At 44.7% G+C, this 16,979-nt stretch overlaps 1 protein-coding gene and 1 long non-coding RNA gene across 2 annotated transcripts in view; both read left to right on the top strand.

Moving 5' to 3' along the window:
- The window catches only part of LOC311528422 (sodium channel protein type 2 subunit alpha-like), a 202,780-nt gene that overhangs the window by 45,827 nt on the left and 139,974 nt on the right, over positions 1-16,979 (top strand).
- On the top strand, positions 12,351-16,468 carry LOC311528595. The gene is made up of 3 exons (XR_014713642.1): positions 12,351-12,400; positions 14,789-15,233; positions 15,901-16,468. It is a non-coding gene; the product is annotated as an uncharacterized lncRNA (long non-coding RNA).

The following is a 16,979-nucleotide window of genomic DNA, read 5'->3' as shown; positions in this document are numbered from 1 at the left end:
ACTGTAATCGAGGCAGGAGAGATTGGAGCCAGATGGGTGGAGGTGGCAGAGAAGAAGAAAACTGGTCGCAGTTGGAGCGGAGACCAGAAGGGACCACCCCAGACCACACCCTATTACCGGGGGCCGCCCAAAGCCCCACCTACCTCCCAAAGAACCCTCCAGACCCCTTATCGTCCCACCACCCCGTTCTCCAGCAACCCACCTCGCCCCGGTGACCCGTCAGCTGGACGATGTTTTAAATGTAACGAGCTGGGGCATGTAAGGGCCAACTGCCCCAAGAACCCCAACAGATTACAGTTCATTGCACCGGAATCACACCAGAGGTCCACAGGCCCAGATACCTCCCAGATACCCTTGGAGCGGAGGGAAACTGTGAGTGTGGGCGGGAAGAAGGTCACCACGTGGAGGGACACCGGAGCACAAGTGTCAGCTATCCATGCTTCCTTAGTGGACCCCAATTTAATCAACCCAGAGATCCAAGTGACGATTCAACCCTTCAAGTCCAACTCTTTCAATTTGCCTACAGCCAAGTTGCCTGTCCAGTACAAGGGCTGGTCAGGAATGTGGACTTTTGCAGTCTATGATGATTATCCCATCCCCATGCTGTTGGGGGAAGACTTGGCCAATCACGTGAAGCAGGCCAAGAGGGTGGGAACGGTCACCCGCAGCCAGGCTAAACAAGCCGTGGGGCCTAGCTCTGTTCCGGAAACTTCTATCAGGGCCCGGTCAGAGGTGATGGACCCGGACCCCAGGCCAATGTCTGCAACAGCAGTAGTGGATCCAGTCCCAGAGACCCAGACGGAACCAGTCCCAGAACCGGAACCAGCCAAACAACCAACACCAGACCCCGTGCCAGCACTGAATCCAGTACTTGCAACCTCAACACCAGAGGGCCCCACCGAACCTGAACTGGCAGCAGCCGATAACCCTACACAAGAGGCTCAGCCGGAGCCTGAATCCCAACATAGTGCACCAGCGGAGAGCGGTTCACAGTCAACAGAAACAGCTCCATCCCCTATATCGCTTCCAGAGGGACCAAGCCTATGTCCCCAATCCAATGAGGAACTGATGTCTCCAGCATCAAGGGAACAGTTCCAGACCAAACAGGAAGCAGATGAAAGCCTCCAGAGAGCGTGGACGGCGGCACGGAGCAACCCACCGCCTCTCAGCTCTTCTAATCGATCCAGGTTTGTTGTAGAAAGAGGACTTTTATACAAGGAAACTCTTTCTGGGGGACACCAGGAAGACTGGCATCCTCAGAGACAGTTGGTAGTTCCAACTAAATACCGGGCCAAGCTCTTGAGCTTAGCCCATGATCACCCTAGTGGCCATGCTGGGGTGAACAGGACCAAAGACCGTTTGGGGGGGTCATTCCACTGGGAGGGAATGGGCAAGGATGTTTCTACCTATGTCCAGTCTTGTGAGGTGTGCCAAAGAGTGGGAAAACCCCAAGACCAGGTCAAAGCTCCTCTCCAGCCACTCCCCATCATTGAAGTTCCATTTCAGCGAGTAGCTGTGGATATTCTGGGTCCTTTTCCGAAAAAGACACCCAGAGGAAAGCAGTACATACTGACTTTCATGGATTTTGCCACCCGATGGCCGGAAGCAGTAGCTCTAAGCAACACCAGGGCTAAAAGTGTGTGCCAGGCACTAGCAGACATTTTTGCCAGGGTAGGTTGGCCCTCCGACATCCTCACAGATGCAGGGACTAATTTCCTGGCAGGAACTATGAAAAACCTTTGGGAAGCTCATGGGGTAAATCACTTGGTTGCCACTCCTTACCATCATCAAACAAATGGCATGGTGGAGAAGTTTAATGGAACTTTGGGGGCCATGATACGTAAATTCGTAAATGAGCACTCCAATGATTGGGACCTAGTATTGCAGCAGTTGCTCTTTGCCTACAGAGCTGTACCACATCCCAGTTTAGGGTTTTCCCCATTTGAACTTGTATATGGCCGTGAGGTTAAGGGGCCATTGCAGTTGGTGAAGCAGCAATGGGAGGGATTTACACCTTCTCCAGGAACTAACATTCTGGACTTTGTAACCAACCTACAAAACACCCTCCAAACCTCTTTAGCCCTTGCTAGAGAAAACTTACAGGATGCTCAAAAAGAGCAAAAAGCCTGGTATGATAAACATGCCAGAGAGCGTTCCTTCAAAGTAGGAGACCAGGTCATGGTCTTAAAGGCGCTCCAGGCCCATAAAATGGAAGCATCGTGGGAAGGGCCATTCGTGGTCCAGGAGCGCCTGGGAGCTGTTAATTATCTCATAGCATTCCCCACCTCCAACCGAAAGCCTAAGGTGTACCATATTAACTCTCTAAAGCCCTTTTATTCCAGAGAATTAAAGGTTTGTCAGTTTACAGCCCAGGGAGGAGACGACGCTGAGTGGCCTGAAGGTGTTTACTACGAAGGGAAATGTGCTGGTGGTGTGGAAGAGGTGAACCTCTCCATGACCCTTGGGCGTATGCAGCGACAGCAGATCCAGGAGCTGTGCACTAGCTACGCGCCAACGTTCTCAGCCACCCCAGGACTGACTGAACGGGCATACCACTCCATTGACACAGGTAATGCTCACCCAATTAGGGTCCACCCTTACCGGGTGTCTCCTAAAGCTAAAACTGCTATAGAACGGGAGATCCAGGATATGTTACAGATGGGTGTAATCCGCCCCTCTGAAAGTGCATGGGCATCTCCAGTGGTTCTAGTTCCCAAACCAGATGGGGAAATACGTTTTTGCGTGGACTACCGTAAGCTAAATGCTGTAACTCGCCCAGACAACTATCCAATGCCACGCACTGATGAACTATTAGAGAAACTGGGACGGGCCCAGTTCATCTCTACCTTGGACTTAACCAAGGGGTACTGGCAGGTACCGCTAGATGAATCTGCCAAGGAAAGGTCAGCCTTCATCACACATCTCGGGCTGTATGAATTTAATGTACTCCCTTTCGGGCTGCAAAATGCACCCGCCACTTTCCAAAGACTTGTAGATGGTCTCCTAGCGGGATTAGGAGAATATGCAGTCGCCTACCTTGACGATGTGGCCATATTTTCGGATTCCTGGGCAGACCACCTGGAACATCTACAAAAAGTCCTTGAGCGCATAAGGGAGGCAGGACTAACTGTTAAGGCTAAGAAGTGTCAAATAGGCCTAAACAGAGTGACTTACCTTGGACACCAGGTGGGTCAAGGAACTATCATCCCCCTACAGGCCAAAGTGGATGCTATCCAAAAGTGGCCTGTCCCAAAGTCAAAGAAACAGGTTCAATCCTTCTTAGGCTTGGCCGGTTATTACAGACGATTTGTGCCGCACTACAGCCAAATCGCTGCCCCACTGACAGACCTAACCAAAAAGAAACAGCCAAATGCTGTTCAGTGGACCGGAAAGTGTCAGAAGGCCTTTAACAAGCTTAAAGCGACACTCATGTCTGACCCTGTACTAAGGGCCCCAGACTTTGACAAACCGTTCCTAGTAACCACAGATGCATCCGAGCGTGGTGTGGGAGCAGTTTTAATGCAGAAAGGACCTGATCAAGAATTCCACCCTGTAGTGTTTCTCAGTAAAAAACTGTCTGAGAGGGAAAGCAACTGGTCAGTCACTGAAAAAGAATGTTATGCCATTGTCTACGCTCTGGAAAAGCTACGCCCATATGTTTGGGGACGGCGTTTCCACCTGCAAACCGACCATGCTGCACTAAAGTGGCTTCACACCGTCAAAGAAACTAACAAAAAACTTCTTCGGTGGAGTTTAGCTCTCCAAGATTTTGATTTCGACATCCAACACATCTCAGGAGCTTCTAACAAAGTGGCTGATGCACTCTCCCATGAAAGTTTCCCAGAATCAACTGGTTAAAATCGTCCTTGAGATGTGGAAAATATTGTTAGTCTTTATGTACTTGGTAGTATATTTAGAGATGCATGTGTCTTATTAACTCTGTTTTCCTAGAGCTCCAGGAAGAAATCCCAGCCAGTGTTTCACCCTAGCTGAGATTTGGGGGGCGTGTCATAAATATAAAGGGAAGGGTAAACCCCTTTGAAATCCCTCCTGGCCAGGGGAAAGCTCCTCTCACCTGTAAAGGGTTAAGAAGCTAAAGGTAACCTCGCTGGCACCTGACCAAAATGACCAATGAGGAGACAAGATACTTTCAAAAGCTGGGAGGAGGGAGAGAAACAAAGGGTCTGTGTCTGTCTGTAGTCGTCTTGGCCGGGGACAGAACAGGAATGGAGTCTTAGAACTTTTAGTAAGTAATCTAACTAGGTATGTGTTAGATTATGATTTCTTTAAATGGCTGAGAAAAGAATTGTGCTGAATAGAATAACTATTTCTGTCTGTGTATCTTTTTTGTAACTTAAGGTTTTGCCTAGAGGGGTTCTCTATGTTTTTGAATCTAATTACCCTGTAAGATATCTACCATCCTGATTTTACAGGGGGGATTTCTTTATTTCTATTTACTTCTATTTTTTATTAAAAGTCTTCTTGTAAAACACTGAATGCTTTTTCATTGTTCTCAGATCCAAGGGTTTGGGTCTGTGGTCACCTATGCAAATTGGTGAGGCTTTTTATCCAACATTTCCCAGGAAAGGGGGGGTGCAAGTGTTGGGAGGATTGTTCATTGTTCTTAAGATCCAAGGGTCTGGGTCTGTAGTCACCTAGGCAAATTGGTGAGGCTTTTTACCAAACCTTGTCCAGGAAGTGGGGTGCAAGGTTTTGGGAAGTATTTTGGGGGGAAGGACGCGTCCAAACAGCTCTTCCCCAGTAACCAGTATTAGTTTGGTGGTGGTAGCGGCCAGTCCAAGGTGTAATATTTTGTACCTTGGGGAAGTTTTGATCTAAGCTGGTAAAGATAAGCTTAGGAGGTTTTTCATGCAGGTCCCCACATCTGTACCCTAGAGTTCAGAGTGGGGGAGGAACCGTGACAACTTTACAGGCTAATCAGATTCAAAACATAGAGAATCCCTCTAGAGAATCCCTTAAGTTACAAAAAGACACAAAAAGAGGAATATACATTCCATTCAGCACAACCTATTTTACCAGCCATTTAACAAAAGGAAATCTAATGCATTTATAGCTAGATTATTTAGTAATTTAACAGAAGTTCTGAAGATCATTCCTGATCTGTTCCCGGCAAAAGCATCACACAGACAGATAGACAGCCTTTGTTCCCCGCCCCCACTCCAGCTTTGAAAGTATCTTGTCTCCTCATTGGTCATTTTGGTCAAGTGCCAGCGAGGTTATCTTAGCTTCTTAACCCTTTACAGGTGAAAGGGTTTTGCCTCTGGCCAGGAGGGATTTTATAGTTCTGCATACAGAAAGGTGGTCACAGATGTTTCAATACTGTATCAGTTCACTACTGGCCCATATACAATAGCATGAAACTTATAGCAAGAGCAGGTCTGTAGTCCATGTGCGGTGATCCGGGGTTGATTCAGCTTTAAGGTAGAGGTTTTGCTTGATTAACTACTGCAAACTTCGCTCCAAATGCTCTGTTGTCTGTTCTGCTAAAAATTGTTCAGTAGATGCACAAATTCCTTTTTGAGTAATGTCTGTAAGTATGTAAACTGATGGATACAATACAATTACTGTTTTGATGATAATTGCATTTTTCATGCATACAGCTGTGTAAAAGGTTAAATCATACAGCAGAAAAAAACCATGTTATATAGAAAACATTAGCATGATATGTCCTCTAGGCTCCATAACATAATTAGTTGGATGCAATTCCATATAGGACGCTTATAAATAATATCTAAAATTTATTATTAAAACAGTGCCACCACAGCTTCCTTTTAGATGGAACTTGCAGGTAGGCAGAGTTGGGATGTGTGAGACATCTCATTATTTTGTTCTCACTCTCCCTTTCACTTTTCCAGCATGTATTCAACAGCTTGGAAGCTTGGACATAGGTAGGTAATTACCCCAGGTCTGAGCCACTTCATTAGTTAATTTCACAATTACTCAAAAATGCATACAGTCTTAGCTAAACTAGCATACTGTTTGCTTTGAGTGGTCTGGGATTTGCATTATTGTATTTGACTTCTTGTGGTGCCTGTTCCGTATGCCTACAAACCAGACTACTAGAAAGTACTCTCTGGCTGCATTAGCTCTTTGTCGTTCGGTAGATCTTAATGCTTTCTCCTCCAGTAGAAAAGAAGTTGTTACGTATGTATTCCATCAATTTTATAATAATTTGCATTTAAGTAGCAGTTTAATTAGAGGATCTCCTAGAACTTCACACATACATATTAATGGATTAAGCCTCACAAAACTCTGAACTAAGTAAGCACTATATGTACTTTGCAGATGGGAAAACTAAGGTACAGATAAGTTATTGTGGTTCCCTTGCCCATGGTTCTACAGTAAGGTCACATCAGAATTCAGAATTCTACCCTCATTACTGCTCTTGAGCTGTAACCCAATACAACATAAATTTGTCTTTGGGAGAAGTTAATCAAGTTTAACTGCCCTGTGATGAGGTGTACTAACCCTGCACCAGGCAAGAAGAGGTTAAAGATCAGCTTTAGGCTCAGGCAGCCCAACCCTACCTCACCTGCAAGACATGCCAGTCTTAGGGGAGCAACCTTAAAAGGTAGAAACCCAGTTCAGAAGGCCCCAGTCTTGGGAGGTGGACAGACTTCTTCCTACTACCTCCCAGGAAGGAGCTCAGTGGAGGCCAAAGCTGGCAGAGGGTTCCTATGAACATTGCACAATAGCCTGGAGATAACTGAGTGAGGCTACAGCTCGTCAGCTACCTCTTAAAAAGAGGCAGATGTTTGGATTATTTTAATGTTGTGCCTTCCTTTGTTACCTTTCCTCTGAGGTCTGAAGAGCACTAGGGGAGGAAGGCCTAGAGGCAGGCCATAGTAGGAAGAAGCCCAGGTAAGAAGCAAGGTGGTCTGAAGAAGCAGACCTTAATCACTTGCTAACAGGGGCCCTGGGCTGGAACCCAGGATTAGAAGAAAGGACTGAGTTGCCACTCAGGTCACCAGTGAAAGGCCAGGTGAAGGCCCCAGACAATGGTCATAATGCTTAGTCAGGCTGGAGCCCTGGCACACGGATGCTGGACTGCCATTGGACTGGATTCTGACTTTCCCCAAAAGGGGTGATATTAAAAACGACCCGGCTGGAGGGCTGAGTCTGCTGGCCAGCAGACCTGAACAGCTGGCCAGCAAGGCTATGGAGAGGGAAAACCTGGCAATGCCACACCCAGCCAAAAGGCAGTGCACTAGCTGGTGAGTTGCTGTGTCACAGCCTCACAGTACACAGGTTCAAAGGGAATAATATTTCAAGATAAATTGAATAAAATGGCGTTCAGTAGATTGCAAAATAACTGTCTTGGGTAGGAAAAAATGTAACCTGAATTGGAAGAAACAACCTTAACGATTGAGTCCTGAAAAAACTGGAGTGGTTTATTGTTTCAGATGGCTAGGTTCAGGAGGCATAAAGTTGAATATCTCTCGATCAAGCTCCACAAGGTGAATAACTCAGGCTTTCTTTCATATTTATTAAAGCCTTTTAATGAAATTGCAAGAATCAGATGAAGCAGTCGTATATGTAGGACAAGACTTTTCTCATTGAATTTGTCTGTAAATAGAAACACAGGCCCAAAGGTGTCTACTGAGGGAGAGAGTCTGAGAGGAACATCTTTTCAGTTAGGTAGAGCAGAGAGGGAACAATCCAAGGTTCATGGGAGAGGTAGAATAAGCATTGTGCAAAAGGTGGGTGACCTGCCTCATCATCGAGATGGACTGTCATGAGCACATCACACTTACTCAATCCCTTTGCCATGTCTCAGTTTTACTTCCATTGTCATTTCAGTTCAAGGCCCAGATCAAAGCCATCAGCAGAGCAGAATTTAAGTACAATAGTGACCTTGATTCTATTAGTGACCTGCCAAGACAGCTGTACTTCTGGTGGACCATGCATTTTATAAATCCCACGATGAAGCATGTGGGAGCCAGGGATGAAGCCCCTTCAGCAAGAATGGTTTAACTGTGGAACTATCAGAGAACTTTGGACTAATCCAATCTTACTACCTTCAGAGCATGCTGCAACATCTCCCTCTTTGAAGTATTTTCATCAGACATGGCATGATGAAGGGGGGTGGGGGATGTTTCCCAAGCAAAGCCTTTAGCGAGTTGAGCACATGCAGGTGGAATTTACCTGGGAAGCAATTAGATACTGTGGTGGTGGGTGCTATACAAAACTATAAGATAGTATAGGAGCAAGGGGGTATAGACCTGGTGGTATCTGGGGTGATCCTGGGATGCAGATCCACTAGGAGACATTGAGGGAGCTATCATGGACCCTGGCAGAGGTGTTCCAGGAAATAATCCATGCCTTTTGTGTATGTGTTTGTGGGGCTGGGGTAGGGGTTGACCAGAATTCCCTTTTCCTATGTACAGAGGCTATGTCAGGCTGATTAAGCATAAGTTTAATACTCTCATCTGTTCTATCTATTTCTTTCCTTATTTGTTCTCATTCTCTCTCTCACACACCTAAATTCAGTCCATCTTATCCTAATTCACATACACTCTTCTCCCAGTCTGTCTTGCGCTCTCATTCACTCCAGCTTGACCTCTCTTCATTCATTCCCTCCCACTCATTTGCTTAGACTCCCCTCACTCTCACACTCCAATCCCTCTCCCTATTCTCCCTCTCTTCTTCCTCCCATTGACATTCTTTTGTACTTCATCCCATCTCATTCCACATACCTTTCCTTCCTGGCCTGAGGCTAGAAGAGCGTTTTGGGATCTTCACTTCCTTCTTGAAGGCCTGATGGGGAGCAGTATGTATCAGGATCTTTTGTTGCCCTGTAGGTGTGGTAGGGAAAACCTCTGATATCTTCACACTTGTCTTACAAGGCAGAGGAGGCTACCAGGTTCTTTCCTCCTTCCCCTCAGGAGGCATCATTGGCAGCCATAAGAGGATGGGCAGTAGCGGTATAGCCTATGGGGATCCTTGATGCTTTACCTAAGAAGCCAGCAACTCAACAAATTTTGAAATGGTATTTAATTTTTTCATTCCCATGAGTCCAAATTTTTTTCTTTGCTCTTGTCGACTTTTCTACTCAACACTTTAGTAGCAGTGGTTTATAGGGCTCTACTGCCCTCCAAAGGTGTTTACAGCATATATCTGAAGGTTTAATCCTTAGTACATATGCATATATTAAGCTTTCAGCAGTATTAGAGTAGAAACAGCGAAAGAGGAAGCTCTGTTGGTCTATTTCTAGATTTCCTGTGCTTGATCATATTATAACTTGGATGCAAAAAAAAAATCACTTAGCCTTTTTCACCTTCAATTTGGCATTACAGGTACAGGCTGGATGGGAAATTTTATCCCTTTTGGCATCACTCCAATGCTGATTGATTGTGTGCTTTTTCTTATGGATATGTGCCAAACACCTTTTCTTGTTGTGAAGTTTCTGTTCTTAAGAAACCCAAGTAATTTGTCATAAAATTGAGATCTGTCTGAAAGCTAGCAGGTTTCAAGGCTAGCTGCTGGAACCAGTGTTCTTTGAAGACATTTCAGTGTATGTGGTTCAGATTAGATTAAACTAAGTTTGAGAGAGACATTATTTTTAATATATATATTTTCTCCTTCTCTATACCCCGCCCCCCATGGTGCCAAAAACATTTTGAACTTTAACTCCATTTTAACATAGTGGTTTGGTCTTGGAATTTCTTTGATCTTTATTAAAAAACAACCAAAACCATACCTACCCCCTTCAGACTTGACAATTTATGAGTACAGGATATCCAGGATCAATGAATAAGGACAACAAAGTTTTATTCCCAGAAAGAATAAGGGTAAATTAAGAGAAGGAATGGTACAGAAATCAGGGATATCAAATAAACAAGTAACTAATCAACACTAAATGCCCTCAGACTAAGTAAAATAACAAAAATGCCCCCACAGTCTCCCCACAGGCCTTAGCTGGTTAATTGAATTGACACTTGATGAGCAAGCGTACATCCCTCTCTGAGAAGCTGAGAGCTCTCCCTTTTGGCTGGAGTGGGTCTTAGGTTGTTTCAAGCCCTCACTCCCAATGCAGGGACATGGTACTGGGTACAATGTGCAGTCAGTCTTCACAGCCCGAAGCAGTCTCTCTCTCCTGTTTGGAGCTGAGGGTTTCAGATCAGTCACCAGCCCTCTGGCTAAGAGAGACAAAATGTTACCTTCCCTTCTGTTGTAGGGAGCAATTCCTGGGCTGTTGCCCCTTTGGCTGCAGTAACCTTGTGGCTCCCTGGAGCCAGCTGTCTCTCAAAACACTGTCCCTAACTGGAGTCAGCACACACACACAAGCTTTTTAGTGCCTGCTCAGGCAGATTAATCTGGCCCTTTAACTCTTCCTCCTCTCAAACATGGTGCCTGTCCAGGCTCAGTTCATGTGTCTGAGAAATCTCATGCTCTTTGGAGTCTGCAGTTATTGTCCAGCCCATCAGTCAGCCTCCTGGTCCATGCTGCCCAGGTTGTTTGTGTGTCTCAAGCACAGGCAAGGTAGAGAGCCTCCGTTTCAGTTCCACAGTGTCTCCCTCTATATTGCTAGCTGTGGGAATTGCTGGGAGCTGTTCTTGCAAGCCCCCAAACTGGGAAGGGTTTTTTCTTTTTCTTTTTTTACATCATCTAGCACCATGGTCCATGACTAGGGCTCTTAGGTGTACATAGTAGAAATATATAATAAAGTTGTAGAGACCTGTAGCTATAGCTTTAGTGCAAGTTCCATAGGGAAGAGTATGTGATGTATTTAATAATTGTCTCTTGTTTGCATCACATAGGCTTTTTAGAGACTGGTATTCATTTGTTGAGTTTGAACTTCTGTACACATTAGATGCTCAAGATCAGCTTTGCCTACAGACAAGGGCACATGCATTGTGTTTGTGTGTGTGTGATGATCACTGTATAGTGGCTGACTCACAAAGAGGATAAGGGACTTAATACTACACACCCTTATAGAATCATAGAAGTGTAGGGCTGGAAGGGACCCCGAAAGGTCATGAAGTCTGGATGCCTATGCAGGATCAAATAAATTTAGATCATCTCTGACAGGTGTTTGACTAACACGCTCTTAAAAACCTCCAACGATGGGGATTCCACGACTTCTCTTGGTAATCTCTTCTAGGACTTAATTTTCCTTTATAGTTGGAAAGTCCTGATATTTCCTAATAGCTAACCTAAATCTCTCTTGTTGCAGATTAAGCCCATTAATTCTTGTCCTAACTTCAGTGGACATAGAGAACAATTGATCACCATCCTCTGAATGATAGCCCCTAACATAGTTGAAGACTGTTATCAGGTCCCCCCTCAGACTTCTTTTCTCAAGACTAAACATGCTCAGGTTTTTTTTTTTTTAATCTTTCCTCATAAGTCAGGTTTTCTAACCCTTTTATTGTTTTTGTTGTTCTCCTCAGGTCTCTCTCCAGTTAGTCCACATCTTTTCTAAAGTGTGGCACTCAGTTGTCCCGTGGTACTTGGCTCTATCTCCCATGTCTTACATTCGACACTCCTGTAATAAACCCCAGAATATTAGCCTTTTTTGCACCTGCATCGTATTGTTGACTCTTATTCAATTTTTGATCCACTGTAACCCCCAGATACTTTTGGAGAGCTTTGCCTTTAGTTCAAGTAGTAGAGACTTTTATTGATGAAACTGAAGGATCTAGGTTCTACTCGTTATGAATTACCTCGTAACTGTATCTGTAGCACAAGGGTTTGTTGCATCTGTCCCTTTCACTTCATTGCAACTGAGCTTTTCACTTGTAATTCTCTAGCATGCTGCAATACCAAACTTTCCCTTGACACCACAGACGCTTCAACTACTAGGGCTCTAGCATCCAATACTATTTCCCAACTACCTTCAGAGTTCCAAACATCCTGTATCTTTAATGCACTCCTCCTAAGTGCTGTGCAATCTTACCCTGCCAAAGTAAAACACCAGCAGCAGAATGACCATAAGAAGATTGATCACATTGCCCTCTGTTGACCCATCAAAGTTCAGCTGATTCATCACATTGTTAATACCTCCCCTAAAGAGAGAACATGCTGTAGTTTCCTCACAGTAAACAACATTAAGATTTGGAGTAACTATTGTCTATATGAAGGATTTTTAACAGAAGGAGCTTCCTGGCCCCTATATGGATTATAGGGCATTTCTAATCATAGGTAGTATCCTGGAAGACCAACTATATGTTGATGCCTCAATCAGATAGGAAAACGTAAAATTCTCATCTTTAAAAGGGTTGTTGCACCTTTAAGAAATGAGAGCTGCATCCTAGTTCTTCTTGCTTGTTGCTCAGCAACAGATTTTCAGAGGCTTGAACAGAGCTTGAGGTGTTTGGGAGAAAAGATTACAAGAGAAAGCGGTGTGTGTGGGAAAAAAAGATGCTCAGAGGGAGAGGTGAGCCAGAGTTAAAATGATTAGGACATTACCACTGGGAACTGAAGTAAAATTCAGGGCGTGTCTTGATGAAAAAGAGTTTTGAGTGGAATTTTGGCAAGTAATAAGTCTAAAATAACAGGCAATCATGAGTAGGAGAATACATTTTGTTGTATAGACTTGTAATTGGGCACAGGAATGGGGGAGGAAAATTCATTGAATTATATTAATTTCTCATGCATTAAGACACAGAATTTATAAAATTGGAATATTTGTAAAATTATTTTTAGAAAAGTAGAATGAGACTTTAGGCTCAGTTTCAGGCTTGATGTAAGCAGGTGTAAATCCGCTTCACACCACTTTTTGCATCTATTTCATACCAACTCTGAGTTTGGTACACTGACTTTTAAATAATTATGCTATAGGGAACTTGTTTTTAATTCCACAGTTATTACAGATGGAGGCCCTGAGCTGCAATTGTCCTGGAGCTGTGGTTTGTTGATTCACATATATAAAAGCTGTCCTCTGCTTCAGACATACTGCACTGCCTTGGATCAGTGCCCACCCATTGTAGCTCTTATTTTGCACTTAAGTTTTGATAATTCTTTAGCTCACCTGGCCCTTTTTTCTGGCACCTATCCTTTATGATTTGTAGAAAGGGAAACAAATCATTTTCTCTTGTTGTGTAAACATAGTGATCACCACATGTTACTATTTCTACTGCATTGGATCCATGTTGAGTACAGTAAAGCCAAGAAAAATGTGCAAAGAGCAACTGGTAGTTGAGACAACTTTAGTGCAGCTCCTACTAGATTTGCTAGCGGAATTTCCCTTTAGGATGACCTAGAAGAGCTGTGCCTTTCTGCAGCGGTAATGTGCAGGGCACACCCACAATAGATTCAGACACTGGAGGGAGTATTCCCATTATTTGAGTCTGCTCTAGTGTTGGCAGACATGACATAAGCTGCATTTGCAGACTTGCCGCACTTGTTCTCTCATTAAAGGACTGATTCTGTAAGGTCCTGAACACTTTCAACTCCCATTGAAGTGACCTTGAGAGCTTTCAGCAGGCATTCAGCTCCTGACAGTGTTGGACGATATGAGCATTAGAGAACTTCATGTGGCTCGGTGCTATGTTTTTTGACACTAAAACAGGAAAAGGTCAGATTTCTTCTTGTTGGTTTGTAGGGTCTGTTTAGGAAAAAATGTGAAAAGTTTGAATGTAATAGTGTTTACTGTGTAACTTATTGAAGGTAACTGGAGTGGTGATTCTTCTATGCATATTATACAAATGTGAGGTTACTTGGTTCAGTCCTAGGTTTTAACATAAGAAACTCAAGGATAAAGTGGTCCTGTCTTGAAAAAGGTCTGGATTAGAAATACTATGGCATTATGTATTACATCTAGGACTTTAAAAAACAAGATGCATTACATTTAGTTTTGATGCTGCATTACTATGGCATGCTTGGTGTGGGGCAACACCTTAAGACAACTCAGAAATGTAAGGCAGTGCAGAATGAGGCTTCCGGTTGGTTAAGCAATGTTTTGCACTTGAAGGTACATGCTATTCTGTAATTTTACACTGCCTGCCTCTCAGTTTCTAAGTGGAATTTTAAGCTGCAGTTTCTCACATATAAAGCGCTGTAATACTGCTACACCTGTGATTAGCAGAGGCACTTGGGTTATCCGTACCCCCTAAGTTAAAAAGGGATGATGGTGGTAGGACCCTTCTTTTAAACAGTCATTGACTTTTGGAATTTAGTTATTCCCCCACCTGTTAGGTCAGAAATAGCACAAGTTTCTTCACCTACAAGGACAAGAGGCAAGATCCTTTTTTTTTTAATGGGATTATAGTGAGAGTTGAAAGCAGGAACTTCTATGAGAGGGTAAGATGAATATAGGCATAGTTTTTTGTCTGGTTGATTTGTTAATATGGATGGGGTTCAATCTAGTTCAGCCTACCATAGAGAGAGTCTTATTTTTTAATTTTTTAATATTTTTGTATCATTTTAAATTATGTAAATCTACCCAGGATTAAGGGTATTTTGTTATAAATTAAAATCAGTAATAATACTGCTGTCACTTAGCCCTGGTTTACACTACAAGTTTAGCAGCGTTAGATCGATTTAAGCCTGCACCCGTCCACGCAACGAAGCCATTTTTGTTGACTTAATGGGCTCTTAAAATAGATTTCTGTACTCCTCCCCGATGAGGGGATTAGTGCTGAAATTGACATCGCCGGGTCAAATTTGGGTTAGTGTGGATGCAATTTGACAGTACTGGCCTCCGGGAGCTATCCCATAGTGCTCCATTGTGACTGCTCTCGACAGCACTCTGAACTCGGATGCACTGGCCAGGTAGACAGGAAAAGCCCCGCAAACTTTTGAATTTTATTTCCTGTTTGGCCAGTGTGGTGAGCTCATCAGCAGAGGTGACCATGCAGAGCTCATCAGCAGAGGTGACCATGGAGTCCCAGAATCGCAAAAGAGCTCCAGCATGGACCAAACGGAAAGTACTGGATCTGATCGCTGTATGGGGAGATGAATCCATGCAATCAGAACTCCATTCCAAAAGACAAAATGCCAAAATATTTGAAAAAATCTCCAAGGGCATGAAGGATAGAAGCTATCACAGGGACCCACAGCATGAAACTTAAGGAGCTTAGGCAAGCCTACCAAAGAGGCAAGGGGGGAGTCTCACGCAACAGGGATGAGGATTTGGGGGATGAGGAAGATAGCACATACCAGGCAAGCGGAGAAACCGTTCTCCCTGACAGCCAGGAACTGTTTATCACCCTGGATCCAATACCCTCCCAACCTGGGCTCCCGGATTGAAGGTGGAGAAGGCAGCTCTGGTGAGTATACCTTTGTATATATAACACACGGTTTAAAAGCAAGCGTGTTTAATGATTACTTTGCCCTGAAGACTTGGGATGCATTTACCACCAATACAGCTACTGGAAAAGTCTGTTAACATGTCTGGGGATGGGGCGGAAATCCTCCAGGGACATCTCAATGAAGCTGTCCTGGAGTTACTCCCAAAGCCTTTGCAAAAGGTTTCTGGGGAGGGCAGCCTTATTGCGTCCTCCATGGTAGGACACTTTACCACAGCAGGCCAGTAGCACGTAGTCTGGAATTATTGCATAAGAAAGCATGGCAGCATGTGGTCCTGGTGTTTGCTGGCATTCAAACAACATCCGTTCTTTATCTCTGTGTTATCTTCAGGAAAGTGATATCATTCATGGTCACCTGGTTGAAATAGGGGAATTTTATTCAGGGGACATTCAGAGGTGGCCATTCCTGCTGAGCTGTTTTCCTGTGGCTGAAAAGAAATCATCCCCGCTGTTAGCCACGCGGTGGGGGGCGGGGATGAAGCGATCATCCCAGAGAATTGGTTGTGTGTGGGGGGGGGAGGGGTTAGTTGGGTTTGTGCTGCACGTTAACCCGAAAACATCAGCTCCTCCTTTTTAAATGGCCAATGTGTCTTTTTCAATTTTAATCTCCCTTTTTTTCCTCCCGCAGCTGCAAATGTTTCAATGCTGCAACTAGCATCTCTGTCCCAGACGCTAATGCAGATAAGAAGGCGAAAAAAACAGACTCGCGATGAAATGTTCTCTGAGCTCATGCAGTCCACCCAAACTGAAAGAGCCCAGCAGAATGCGTGGAGGCAGACAATGCCAGAGTCCAGGAAAGCACAAAATGAACGTGAGGACAGGTGGCTGGAGCAACAGGAGAGGTGGCAGCAACATGATGAAAGGAGGCAGGATGCAATGCTGAGGCTACTGGAGGATCAAACTGATATGCTCCGGTGTATGGTTGAGGTGCAGGAAAGGCAAAGACCACCACTGCAGCTCCTGTGTAATCAACCACCCTCCTCCCCAAGTTCCATAACCTCCTCACCCAGATGCCCAAGAACGCGGGGGATGGGGGAGCTCCGGGCACCCAACCACTCCACCCCAGAGGACTGCCCAAGCAACAGAAGGCTGGCATTCAATAAGTTTTGAAGGGCAGTGTGGCCTTGTCCTTCCCTCCTCCACTACCCGACCCAGTGCTTCTCTCCTCTCCCACCCCTCCCAGGCTACCTTGGCAGTTATCCCCCTATTTGTGTGACAAATTAATAAAGAATGCATGAATTTGAAACAACATTGACTTTATTGCCTCTGCAAGCGGTGATTGAAAGGGAGAGGGGAGGGTGGTTGACTTACGGGGAAGTAAAGTGAACCAAGGGTGCGGGTTTTCATCAAGGAGAAAGAAACAGAACTGTCACACCGTAGCTTGGTCAGCCATGAAACTGGTTTTCAAAGCTTCTCTGATGCGCAGCGCACCCTGCTGCGCTCTTCTAACTGCCCTGGTGTCTGGCTGCACGTAATTAGCAGCCAGGCGATTTGCCTCAACTTCCCACCCTTCCATAAACGTCTCCCCATTATTCTCACAGATATTGTGGAGCACACAGCAAGCAGTAAAAACAATCGGAATATTGGTTTCGTTGAGGTCTAACGAAGTCAATAATCTGCGCCAGCGTGCTTTTAAACGTCCAAATGCACATTCTACCACCATTCTGCACTTGCTCAGCCTGTAGTTGAACAGCTCCTGACTACTGT

Source organism: Lepidochelys olivacea (genome assembly GCF_965140295.1).
Source record: "Lepidochelys olivacea isolate rLepOli2 genome assembly, chromosome: 11".
Lineage (NCBI taxonomy): Eukaryota > Metazoa > Chordata > Testudines > Cheloniidae > Lepidochelys > Lepidochelys olivacea.
Note: the sequence above shows the minus strand (reverse complement) of the source record. Positions and strands in the feature narration are given on the sequence as shown.